The following is a 12357-nucleotide window of genomic DNA, read 5'->3' as shown; positions in this document are numbered from 1 at the left end:
GTTTAAATCTTTAAATTTCTCAAAAAAAATTTTTAAATTTTTAAGGCAAAAAATTTTGGAAAATTTTTAAAATTTTTTCCCAAAAAAAAGGGAGTCTTTTTCCTTTTTTTTCTTTTTTCCCAAAACTGATTCTTCCACCATATCTGCCCGTCTCCCCCCCCTTGCAGAGGGGACATCTCTGCCCGAGAAATTTGCCATAGAAAAGGGCTCCTAAACAAACAAAAAAACCGTTCAGTGTGGGGGGAGAAAGGATTCTGGGATGCCAAGAGCACTATACCGAAGCTCCTAGCGAACATTCCATCCAATTTGTGCCACGAACCCATGGTTTGGTTTTCCACCCAATGTGATGAGGTTGAGGCGGGGTTTTGTTCCAGGGAAATTCCATTCAGACATGTTAAAAATTTTCTGTGAGAGAGAGATGATGGAGGGAGAGCAAAAAGGGGAGAGAAAAAACAGAGTGAAAGAGATAAAAGAGAGAGTTTTAAAAATGAGGAGAGAGAGAAATGACAGCCCGGGACAGACAGACAACAGACGACAGACGACAACGCAGAAGACAGACAAACAGAAAAAAAAGACAGGACAATTTGGGTAAGCAAGGAAATGAGCAAAAAAAGGAGAGAATTGTGTGAGGGGAGATGAGTGAGAGAGAGAGAGGGCTGGTGAGAAAAAATAAATATACAATTAATATATATATATATAAATATATATATTATATATATATATTATATATATATAATATATATATATATATTATATATATTTAATTTTATTTTATTTACTTTTTTTTGTATTTGTTTTTCTTTCTTTTTTAATTTTGATTGTACCCATGGGATGTGATTTAAAATGCTTTATAGAAGTTGGTTTAGATAACTTTAATCATACCAAAATTTTTATATACTTTCTGAAAACCATTGTTAAGCGTGTGAAAAAATATTTATAAATTGGTTTGTCTTTCAGTTACATACCTGGGAAAATGTGACTAGTCCTGAAATGGAAACCTGCAAGCCACTTCGTTTTCTTCAATTAAAAATTGTCAAAAAGGTGGGTTTTGGGGAGTCCCTAGCATTTTTGTTAAGAACCCTATGGATTTTTTTTTCTTTGCATACTATGTGTCTGTGCTTTAATTTTCGATTATGGAATGCCAATACTGGATCTTGCTGGAAACCCGGTCTGTCTATTGCCCTGATTCTGGCAGGGAAAAATGGACCCCGGCTTTCCTGTACAGTCCCCCTGGCCTAAAGTAGAGGAGTTTTAAGTTTAGTTGATATTTTATGGGTTCTGTCCTATAGGGTTTCGACTAGCAACTCTCTTTCTTTTGTTTGTGTCATGAGAACATTTTCTTTTACAGCCTCCACAAAATGTGTAGGAAGGAAAAAAGTGAAGCAAATGGAGGAAAAAAAAGAAAATAACTATGGTTAACTCAACTTTAAATTTTTTTTGTTTCCCAAAAAAAAATAGAAAATAAATATGGGTTTAAAAATCTAGACATATATTTTTTTAGTTTTTTAAGGTAGAAAGTAAGAATGGAAATAGGGGTGGAAAGATTCATGTCTTCCCCCAGCAGATCTGTGTACTTTTTATTAATTTAATTTTTAAACAAAGTACGTTTAAAGGTAATTTGTACTCCAATCTATTGTCAAGTGATATTATCTGGTAACACTGGTCGGTGAGTTTGCTAGAGGTGTTTTTTTTGCCTAAAAAGAAAGAAAGAAAGAAAAGAAAGAAAAGAAAAAAAAAACGGGGCTTTCTGACAAGTGGATTTTTTTCTGAATGCTATGTAAACTATACTGTCAATACTGTTGCCATTATGAAAGTTTGTTAAAACAGGTATAATGATATTTGTTGGGAAAAATTTAGCATAGGCTGTGCAGTTCCCCCTGGTGTGTAGGATTGGTCATTTAAATGAGTTATAACCGTTTTTTTTTAATGTTCTATTTTTATTTAAAAATTTTAATTAAAATTTTCACTCCATTGTACATAGCAGGTCTTTATTTCCCTTTAGTTAGTAAAAAACATCATTTTCAATGCTGTGATTCATCATGTAATTTGGGCACAAATAAATATGCTCTAAAAAGCAGTTAAATGTAAAAATTCATTTAGGGATTAGTTATGTTTAGACAGAATTTTTGGGGTGCTGTCAACAGAAAACAAATGAATCACCCGCATACTTTTTTCAAAAAACCGTTTTTACCTATTCTTGTATAGCTGATGGGTATTTGGGGAAAACTTTTATAACAGAAAATCAAATGAATGCCCCAAACTTTTTTCCCGGAAAAAAAATGTATAGCCCCTTCTTGTATAGCTGATGGATATTTGGGAATACTTGCTGGAACAATAATGGTACAAACAAAAAGAAATATTCAAAAGGGGCTGGGGGAGGTGTGTAAGGGTTGTATGCTTGTGGTGGGGGGGATTTTGCATGCCATACTTTTTTTAGAATTTTTATTTTGTGCTTTAAAGCTCAGATTGGGGTCCAAAAAAAAAAAAAAAAAAAAAATCATTTGATTAATGTCCTTTTGGGTTTTCTGGGGGAAAGGCAGCTGGGGATGGACCCAAAGGGGGAAGCATGCCATTCTGATGTCATTGAAGCTTCCCGATACCCATTCTGAAGTTCGAACTTATTGCTTGGTTCTTTACTTGCTCCCCTGATGATGATTTTTGTAAAAAAAAAAAAAATAAATAATAATAAAATAAAAATAATTTATTTTCCGGGTTTTTGCCAACAACAAAAGGGAGATCTGTATGTGGGGGGGCTGACGCCCCTTTGCAACGTAAAGCCAACCAAGGGCTTGAAGGGGTACATAACAAGATCATTAAAGTAAATATGAAAAAAACAAGGGGGTCTTCATGAGAGAGGGACTGACAAATCGTTCCCCCAAAAGCTACACACTGCCATGGGGGGGCCCGTTGGAAAATTTTTTTTTTATTATTGTGCGCTTGCTTTTCTCTTTGCATTATGTATAAACATCATTTTCATTTATTGTGTAGCCCCCCTTTTTTAAGGGGAAAATTTAAAACTTGAAGGGATAATGAAAATTTTTATCCCTCGTTAATTATTGGATGGTGATTTGCATAAGGGGTGTTTTTTAGATAAAATTTCCATAGGCATTTCCCATTATCATAGATGTAGGAAATAGTGTGCTTTCAAGGCAAATATAAAGTTACAAGTGGATAAACTTGCAAGACTCATAAAGTTATTTTTTTTAGAATACATTCAAGTTTGAGTCCTTTGTTACCATAATTTTTTCCCTATCCGGGTACATAAAAGTTTTTCCCTCCTACCTTATTCAGACCTTATCTGGGTTTTTAAAAGTGCCTTCTATTAACAAATTTTCTTTTTTTTTTCCTCTCCAAATTTCCAGCTGTTTGCAAAGTATTAAAAACCCAGTTACCGAGGACGACCTCCTAAATTTCTCCAGCACAAGGCTACAAAAAGCGACAAGGATTTTGATGCCACCTCCCCCACCCAAAAGAGACCAAGAATGATTTTAATATAAAAAACAGAGGGGAGAACCATGATGCAGTAGGAATATAATAAGTGAAAAAAATGGGAGGAAAAGAGAAAATGAATAGGAAAAACATCGGGACTATATATTTTTTTTAGTTTCAAGGTAGAAAGTAAAATTAAAAATAGGAATAAAATGATTCTGTTTTTCCCCCGGCAGATACTTGTAACTTGTTATTAATTAATTAAATCAGTGTAAACAAAGAAATTCCCCCCTTTTTGGGAAAGGGAAAATTTACTTTACAAGGAGGATATTATGTTTTCTTTTTTCCCTACTGTGTACTTCTCTTATTCATTTTTAAAATGAAAAAATTTTCTTGTGACTCGTTATTCCCTTACTTGTTTATGTATTCAATCAAATCACCTGTGAAAATAAAATAGATCTGTTTGTTTATCAAGGGGTTTAGTATTTTTTCCCTTTTTGAGGGAAAAAAGTCAACTTGTGCACCAGTATTTTTTTTTTCACTTCTCTGAAAACTAAAGTAAAATAGTCTTTGAAAACTGTATCATCAGAAAAAATTAAAAAAAAGAAGAAAAAGGAGAGAAAACTTATTATATAATATATATATATTATATATATTATAATATTATATATATATATATATATTTATATATATAAATTTTTATCATATGTAAATTTTTTAAAATCGCATATGTATATACACAAAAGCTTAAAGAAGGAAAATGCCAATTTGGTTTTCTAAGAAATTGATAATTGATATTATATAGTGAAAACAATGAAAAGTTATAAAAAAAGGTTTTTTAAGTGTATTATGTACCTTCCTCAAAAAGAAATGAAAACAAAATCTGTGGTAAGACTTTGGCATTTCCCACGGTCATGCTACAGAATTTAATTTTAACGTGATTTAGGTTCTGTCAATAATGGGTTTTTGCTTGCTATATATAATTTTTTTGTGTGGGGTGTGTGTGTGTGTGTGTGTGTGTGTGTGTTGTGTGTGTTGTGTGTGTATTGTGTGTGTGAGTGTTATGTGTGTGGTATGTGTGGTGTATTGGTGTGTGTTGTGTGGTGTGTTGTGTTTGGGGGTTTTGTGGTGGGTGTGGTGTGTTTTGTGTGTGTGTTGGGGTGTGGTGTGTGTGTGTGGTTTTATTTGTGTCTATATGTGTGTTATATTATTATTATATAATATAAAATATATATAAAAATATATATATAAAAAATATATATAAATATTTATAAAATATATATATTATATAAATATATAATATATATTAAAATATAAATATTATTAAAAAAATAATATATATGTATATGGCTCACTATTTTTTCATTACTGTTGATGTTGTTAGTATAACTATTATTAGCAACACTTTATCCTGGTAATTTACTTTTGTTATCTGTCATCGCGATCATCATTAGTATTACTTTACCATTGTAATTGTGCTGTTTTCAGTGTTAGCATATTATTAATGATATTATAGTTTATTCATCTCCATTTGCATCAGCTACCATAATTACCAGTATAATCAATATAATATTTTTGAATATTACTGATGGCATTTCATTATATTAATGGCAAATAAAAAATTCCAATTTTAATATCACTGCACAACAGTACAATTAATGCATGTAGCTTCTGGTACGACATTATGGTCCTTTAAGGAAATCTAATGGAAGAGGAAAAAGAGAAAGAAAAAAGAAAACAAAGGAAAAAGAGGGAAGGTATGTTTCATGTGAAATAAAACAATTGGATTAATTTTTTGTTCTAATAAATGTCACAAGAATCCCATTTTCATGATGGAATTAGCATTCTTTCCAAACTGTAATTGGCTTGGATTGGCCAATTATTTTTGTAGATATATTCGATGATGATATTTTACTGAAATTAAGCTAAAACAACTGGCATAGAATGGAGTATCAACCTTTGCATACCTCTAAAAAAATCTACGAGGAATTAATCAGTAGAAACTGGGTTGTCCTAGTGACAGGAATGGGAGTACTCTACAGAAAATATGGCACACGAGAGAGCAGGCTGCGGAAATCTGCTTCTTCATGGGGGAGAGCAAAGGAGGTCACACCCCTACTGTTTCCAGCTACTTCTATTGCTTATTGATATGCCATATTGGTCAGCTGCCTGCTCATGCCTTGCTCCCAAGGTGTTATTTGATGTTGCCTCAAGGGCGTGACCATTCTGTCTGGACCTATTGGCTGGTCATTTGATGTTGTAGTGTGCTGTTCCTCGATCAATTTGTAGTCTCTTTCTGTTTCTTCTTGATCTTTGATGAATACAGTCCTCAAAGATCTCGACTTAAGATTGTCTAAGATTTCCTTGTAGTCCTCACCATGTCTGACTTGGCAGTGTATTCATCTACACGTTCCTTGCAGATTTCATTCAGGTCCTTCTTGGATGCATGTTTCTGCAGACCTCCTTCATTTGGATCTATCGGCATCCGTTCCAGATGGCGCTGTTTCCCGCATCGTTAGGGACTCATACGGCAATTGACAAGCTCCTGGAGTTTTACAGGATATCTGGGAGTCCAGGCAGGTGGCACCCTACAACCCTCATCTTGGGGGTGATGCGAACCGGTGCTGGCAAGTACCTGGTCCTTTGTTGGATCTACTGGCATGGTTGGCAGGTGTGGTGCCCCTTCCAAAACATCATGGGCCGGGTTAATGCCTTGCACTGATGAATCTTGGTCCTTTCTCACAACATCCCCAAGCAACACTATCAGGAGTCTGTTCCGTCCTTTGGTTGTCTTGTGGATATCTTCAGCTAACTGATGTGTTAAGCAGGACCAGACATCCATTTCAGGGCCAAGATAGTAAGGGAAAAAGAAAGGCAACAGAGAAGGGAGGTGTTCCGTGCTACTAGACAGGTATTTATATAAATTTGCAGTTGTTAGTTTATTTTTTTGTGTTTTTATCACAAAGTAAAGGGAAAATAGGAGAGGGGAGATGTAAGTAGTGTTTCAAGGACGGGCTTGATCTACAAATTCTCCTCTGATGGCAACCAACAATGGTAATCCACACGACTCACTTGAGCCATGGTTGTCCATAGTGAAGAAATTTTATCTAAAATAAGAGAGTGTGCATCATGCCTACAAGCTATGAGAGGAACAAACATAGTTAATGAAAAGGTTGTCAGTGGCTTTTGTTCTGTATGGCTGAGTATGAGATTAAACAGAAATTACTTCAAACAAACCCACACTGAATTATTTAATGATATACCAGATGTACTCATAGTGATGGCAACATGAAAAATTATTGCAGGCAAGTAAATTTAATGTAACTAAAGCAATGTATTAGTTCTATTAATCCAACATTTCGTATTCGCTACAAATTTTGATATACCCAGGTAGCCATTTCTAGCATGCTTGTCAGACTACGTAAGACTTGCATCAACGTGGATCCTATACCCAAATTGCCTAATGAAATGGAACGTGAAAATCTGAAGAGGCAGGAAAATCCTTAAATAACACGCTTCTACTATTGTGAACTGCGTGGGCGCCACGTGACTGGCCTTAGAGGTATCTATCATGAATCACAACAATATCCTGGGATTGAGCAACACACGCATGCGATCCTAGCGGGTGAGACAGGTGTGATTAATGTTGCGGAATAATGATTCTAATTCAGCCAATCGGCACGGATGACAAGAATGATGCCATGACTACTGAATGCAAGTTTATTTATTTTATTTACACATAGGGATAAGCTCTACAAGTGCTAATCATGAAGGGAGTCAGTTACTTAGGTCCTACCTTCAACCCTTTTTATCCTTAAATGTTACTAAGATTTAAATAACAATTAAGAACTCATAACATCAATAACATAGCAAAACTGTATTGATATCAATTTTATTAAAAAGAAAAAACAAATTTTCCTGCCAATCAAGGAAGGGGAAATCCAGGATCGGTTACTAGGCCTACCGGATAGACTCCTTTTCCGGCTGAGCACATGTGGAGCATCCGCATGTAACAAAAATTCACAGAAGAAAACTAAAGGGGACAGAAAACGAAAATCCCGTGTGGTTGTTGGGTGGAAAGACAAGTTCTACTACTTTTGAACGGACCTGAATATGGGACTCACACGGCTCGAAGAAGGTTACCGATCGGAACGAATTTTCTTTCGGTTTTACTTTTACCTTACCATCGTACATTGAATCGTGTCATCATATGCCAATGTATAACAATGCTTTCTTATTTTGTTATACAACAAGCAACCAGATATAAGGAAAATGTTGTTGCCGTCGGGGGGGAGGGGTGCTTTAGAAGGCGGAGAAAGATGAGGTCCATGTAGGGATCACCCTGCCTGGACTCAGCCCTCCGCCTCAGGTAAATTTCGAACGTCTTTACTCTCCCTCTATGGCTTTTTACTCCTCGACTTTCATCCCCTTCCTCTGTCGACTTATCTAAAATCGTTCTCCTCATAATTTGCCGTTTTTCGCCCACAATACCTTTACAATAATGGTTGGTGAGCTTGAATGCCCTGCACATTGTTTTGACAAGTGAAAATTCTGGAAAATCACCAACATCGCCCTACAGTAAACGGAAGAAGAAGAAGAAGAAGAAGAAAAGAACTCTTCGGTCCCCAGCTCACCCTATCGTTATATTGTATGCGACGCAATGACACCTTAGATGTTGACGCGGTAGAAAATGTTCAATAAAAAAACCCATAGCATTGCCACGTGCGACCAAATGTGAGGAAGCACTTTATTACTGAGAATAGTAATGAATGCTATGAACAAGAACGCATTAAACTCGTAGTAGAAAAAAATAGTCTCTGTAATACCGATGAGAAAAGACTTTAAATACTTCGATGAACGAAATGCGCGACCTAAGGTAGGATAGTAAGAGTGAGAATGCTGCGTTTTCTGCATATAGCAATTTTAACCAGCAAAAACTAACGTGTGAGAGTGACTGCAAACACACACACACACACACAAACACACACCACACACACACACACACACACACACACACACACACACACACCACCACACAAACAACAAAAACACACACACAAACCACCCAACACACAACACACACCACACACACACACACACACACACACACACACACACGCACACACATATATATATAATTATATCTATATATATATATATATATTACTATATATATATATATATATATATCATATATCTATTGAAAGGGCCCTTAATGTGTACTAAACATGGTTTGAAGACCCTATATTAGCGTGGAAGTGTTGGTCAAGCGGTTTTCGAAGATGTGTGTTCATGTTACGAGCCAAAAGGACACAACGATCACCGTTGTCACCAGACTATAAAAGGCTGTAAGGTCTTTATACAATGACCGGTTGATATGGTTTGGCTTTTTAGTGATCAAGAAGTACACACAAGTAAATGAAGAGATACGATGATCTAGGAGCAAGCGATGAGGCAGTTGTCGCGCCCCGGCCAGCGGAGAACTGAGGCGGATATGTCCTGATCGGCAAACGGTGATGGAGTCGTGAAAACTGTAGACTGGTCATAGCGGCACTTCTTCATCGGGAGGAGCGGAGCGAGGTCCGCCCATACTGTTTCGCTGCTTGCATCTGCTTATTGACATGCTAAATTTTCTCTCTCTCTCTCTCTCTCTCTCTCTCTCTCTCTCTCTCCTTTCTTTCCATTTTCCACTCCCTCCCTCCCTCCTTCTCTCTCTGTCTCTCTCTCTCTCTCTCTCTCTCTCTCTCCTCTCCTCTCCTTCCCCTACCCGCCTCTCAATCTCTGTGTCTTTCCCTGTCTTTGTCCCACTTTTCTTTCTCTCTTGCATTCCTGATTGTTCTCTCGCTCACATACACTCCACACCACGTGCTCCCTCAATAGTTATATATATAGTCAGTTTTTTCAATCTCCAGAACAGTTGATGTGTATATATAGGATGTGGTAAGATTCACTCACGCACACACGCACTTATGAATATATGCCAGATGCAAAATAGACTTCAAACTATGTGTATTTGGAAATTTACACTTTCAACTTTGATCATCTGCAAAAACTGAAAAGACAGACGGGGGGCCGTCCTCGTGTGCTTGCGACGTTGTTTGCGCACAGGTACTTGGTGTTCTGCCTTGTTTTCCAGTGAGTTCTGCCTTGGTTTACAGCTTTTTCTTTGAGTTCTGCCTGGTTTTCAGCGAGTTCTGCCTTGGTTTCCAGCGAGTTCTGCCTTGGTTTTCCAGCGGTCTGCCTGTTTTCACCGAAGTTCTGCCTTGGTTTTCCAGCGAAGTTCTGCCTTCGGTTTTCCAGCGAGAGGTTATAGCATTGAGTTTTCCCGGCGAGTTTGCCTTGGTTTTCCAGCGAGTTCTTCCTTGAGTTTCCAGCGAGTTCTGCCTTGGTTTTTCCACCGAGTTCTAGCCTCTGGTTTACAGCGAGTTCTGCATGCGCTTTTCCAGCGAGTTATTGCCTTGGTTTCCATCGAGTTCTGCCTGGTTTTCGGCGAGGTTCTGCCTTGTTTTCCGGCGAGTTCTGCCTTGTTGTTCGTGTCTTGTTTTTCCAAGCGGTTCGGCCTTGGTTTCCAGCGAGTTCTGACTTGGGTTTTCCACGAGTTATGCCCTTGGTTTTCCACCCGAGTTCTTCCTTGGTTTTCCAGCGAGTTCTTGCCTGGTTTTCCACCGAGTTCTAACCTAGGTTCTTCCTTCGGGTTGTTTCTTGTTTTTCCCTTGAACTCTGCTTAGTTCTCCACTGAGAGTTATTGTTTTTCGGAGGTGTTCTCTATTGAATTCTCCACCGAGGTCATCATTGCAGTGTCTTCCTTGGGTTCTCCACGAGGTATCTCGAGTTCTTCCCATGGGGGTTCTCCACGAGAGTCATCTTTGAGTTTCTTTCTGAGTTCTCCCCCGAGGTCATCCTTGAGTTCTTCCACGAGGTTCATCCTTGAGTTCTTCCACCGAGGTCATCTTTGAGTTCTTCTTCTGATTTCTTCCCCGAGGTCATCCTTGCAGGTTTCTCTGAGTTCTTCCACGAGGTATCCGTGAGTATTTCCCCGAGGTCACCCTTGAGTTCTCTCTGAGTTCTTCCCCGAGGTTCATCCTTGAGTTCTTCTCTGCGTATGCGCCCAAAAATGCGGTTTTCTATTCATTGATGGATGTTTGGCAATTAGGGTAATAAGATATTGTATGAATCATGACAATATGATGATAAAATAATGATCTCCCCCGAGGTCATCCGTAGTTCTCCCCGAGGTCATCCTTGAGTTCTCCCCGAGTTCATCCCTTGACTTATTCCCTGAGTTCTCCCTCGAGGTATCCTTGAGTCCTTCCTGAGTCTTCCCCGAGGTCATCTTGACTTCTTCCTTGATGTTCTCCCCAAGGTCATCCTGACTTCTTTCCTTGGTTATCACCCTGAGGTAATCCTTGATTTCTCCCTCGAGGTCCCTTGGAGTTCTCCCGAGGTCTCTTTACTTCTTCCTCGGTTTCTCCCCCGAGTTCATCCTTGGTTCTCCCCGAGGTCATCCTTGAGTATCTTGAGTCTCACCCGAGGTAATCCATGAGTTCTTCCTTCAGTTCTCCCCCGAGGATCCATCCTCAGTAATCCTTGAGTTCTTCCTTGGTTCATCTTGGGTTCATCCTGCACAGACGCGACGTGCAAAAGGGGAGTTGTCCCTCCTCATGCAGAACTTAAGCACGCCAACAGGTACTCCCGGCAAGAGGAACCTGGATCAAAACGCCTTCTTTCGGAGCAGCGGAAGAAGTATTACTCACTTAAAGCACATGTATTTATCTCTTGTGATTTTTTTTATATTGAACTCGTTGTTGGCCATATATTTATTTTTGTGTGCGTCATGTGCGCTGCATTTTTAAGGTCTCTTAAGTCTGTCGTAATCCGTACGAACTCGGTGTTTTCATATGCTTTGCGGTTGACGTGTGTAGCAAATAATTGATATTTTATTTGTAAAGTTTGTGTACTCCCATGGAATGTGTATATATCCGTACCATTACTGCGAAAATGGATACAAAGGGGTTAGTTCATTTTAGATTTCATAAAGTGGGCGTTGTTACGGATGGGGGTATCAGAAGCAATAAATGACAATGGATAGTGAATATATGACCATATTCTCAGGCTTTAGGTGTCCTGGGGCATCTAATCGCTTATGGTCCCATTGATGTATAAAAAGGAGAAGAGATCGAGGAGGCATATTGCTTAAGAAGTGAAGCCCAAACATCCAATGGTTTAGTTATGACAGCAGACCCAAGTTCAAGACATCATTGGTTTCAAATTTATTAGACCAAATGTGACAAAGTAAAATAATTCATTGCACACACCACACACACACACACACACACCACAAGAACAACACACACAAACCCCACCACACAAACAAACACAAGCACACACACACACAAACACAAGCACAACACCACACACACCTACATACATATAGATATATATATATATATAGTATATAATATATATATAATAGATAAGATATATATATTATATTTGATAAGGGGCTTCACTCTTAAGCAATATATATATATAGATATATAATTAATATTAGATATATATATATATGGTTGTGGTGTGTGTGTGTGTGGGGCGTGTGGTGTGTGGTGTGTGTGTGTGTGTGGTGTACTGTGTGTGTGTGTGTGCGTGTGTATGTGTGTGTGTGTGTGTGTTTGTGTTTTTTTTGGGTGTGTGTGTTGTGTGTGTGTGTGGTGTGGGTGTGTGTGTGTGGTGTGTGAAATGACATATATAATACTTTATATATAAATGGATTATATAGATATATAAGATATATATATATATATATATATATATAATACACACACACACACACACACACACACACACCCACACACCACACACACAACACACACACACACACAACCATATATATATATATATATATATATATATATATATATTATATATATA

The sequence above is a fragment of the Penaeus monodon genome, chromosome 35, assembly GCF_015228065.2.
Source record: "Penaeus monodon isolate SGIC_2016 chromosome 35, NSTDA_Pmon_1, whole genome shotgun sequence".
NCBI lineage: Eukaryota > Metazoa > Arthropoda > Malacostraca > Decapoda > Penaeidae > Penaeus > Penaeus monodon.
The sequence above is the reverse complement of the archived record's forward strand: the minus strand, read 5'-3'. Positions refer to the sequence as shown.